This window comes from Galeopterus variegatus, unplaced genomic scaffold (genome assembly GCF_000696425.1).
Source record: "Galeopterus variegatus unplaced genomic scaffold, G_variegatus-3.0.2 Scaffold4725, whole genome shotgun sequence".
Taxonomy (NCBI): domain Eukaryota; kingdom Metazoa; phylum Chordata; class Mammalia; order Dermoptera; family Cynocephalidae; genus Galeopterus; species Galeopterus variegatus.
In genome coordinates, this window is record NW_007730836.1 from 191,961 (window position 1) to 193,850 (window position 1,890).

Here is a 1,890-nt window from a genome sequence, read left to right on the forward strand (position 1 = left end):
TATAAGGACTTACATTGGCAGGTCTTGGGCTGAATGACAATTTCAGTGTCATGAACTGAGCTTCCTATAAACAAGCTGTAAAGGGAATGGAATTTGTGTCCAGTACCCCTCCATCCTCTCTTTGGTTTGGTCTCCTCTCTTTGGTCTAAACAGTGTGTACTAAGTGTCTCCGTTCCCAAGTTCTAGAAGTGACTGGAGCTCTAGAGCTGTTGGATGCTCCTGTAGCAACATCAGAATGAAGCAGAAGGAGGTTTTAAAAATCATCTAAGGCCTTTTCACTTGTAATTAGCATGCAAATTTACCTCTGCCTTTGAAGCATCACCATGTCTAAGGCTCCCACAATACTTTCAGGATGCAGATTGTCCATTTGTGACTTCTTTTTCCCTTCCCAAATGCTCATGTAAAATTATACAAAGAAGACACGAGGACTCAAGAAGCACAGTAATCTGGGGCTATTCAGTGTAGGGGCAAGCTGACCTACACACTGTGTTGTAATACAGCCGAGTGTAGCCACTCATGCTTATAATGAAAAGCCCGAATCATCAAGTAAATCTTTACCCATGTATAGCCTTGCTACTAAGATTGAAAATGGTCAATACTTTATTTTTAATATCCATCAAAATGACTAAAATTATTTTAAAGGTTTAGTGCTTCAAAAAGTATTTTCTGAATTATCCGAAACACATTTCCCAAAATGACTCATTTTCCAACTATTTGAGATAGCCATAGTTTTTAAGTATCATCACTCATTCAATGGTTCCGTAAGTTAATCACAGGCACTAGCTGCCCATAATACAAAGATTACAACCCTTAACGTTGTACAGTAGGTAAAAATGAACAATCTCCCAACAACAGGCATATTCTACTGGGATAAAAACGCTTTGCCTCACTAACCTTGACTTTTCCAGTTTATAAGTGAAACCTGTCTTTGGCCAAATTTCCTAGAGCAAAGATTGTTGAGAAAAAAAATGTATTTTCAAGGACTTTGGATTTTTTTTTTTTTTTACCGCTACCCATAGACCACTAACTTGTTAATTGTTTAAAACAAATTGTCTCCCACTTTCCTACCTTAATAGATGTAACATAACATGTGTGCTTTAACCTCTGCTTACCCATGAATCATAGAAGANCTTAATAGATGTAACATAACATGTGTGCTTTAACCTCTGCTTACCCATGAATCATAGAAGAAACTCGCCTGGCATGTTTGAGGAACAGGAAGAGGGCCAGAGTGACTAGAGCAAGAGACAGGGAGAAGGGTAGGGTTTAGGGTAAAGGAGATGGCATGGGCCATTATAAACACAATTGCCTATACTTTAAATAGGCTGAGAAGACATTGGAGAATTTGAAATAGAGGGATGACATGAATGGATCTAACACTTACACAGATCACCCCAGCTGTTGCGTTGAGAGTAGATTGCAAGGGGCAGGGGACAGAGGCGGAAGCTGAGAGACCAGCTCACTAACTCTGCCTGTAACCAAGGCTAGAGAGGAGGGTGTCTGGGACTAAGGTGGTAGGAGTGAAGATGTCAGGTATGAGGATTAAATGATATTACACATGTATAGTGATGTGAAAACAGCATAGTGATTATCACAGTTGGTCCCCAGCAGATATTCACTATTATTATGGCATTCTGAACCCCAAGACTCATCAGTAGATAATTGATTCATTGAATGGCAGACCCAGGTGAGTGATCACAGACTAGAGAGTCAGTGTCAGGATTAGAAAAGGAATTTTTTGAACATTTCTGTATAGATCAAAGTGGAATAGAGTCAAAACTAAAGAGTTCATGCTCCCCCTCATTGAACTCTCTGCTTGGACTTTAAACTATCTGTTTTAAAAAGTTACACACACACACACACACACACACACACACACACACACACACA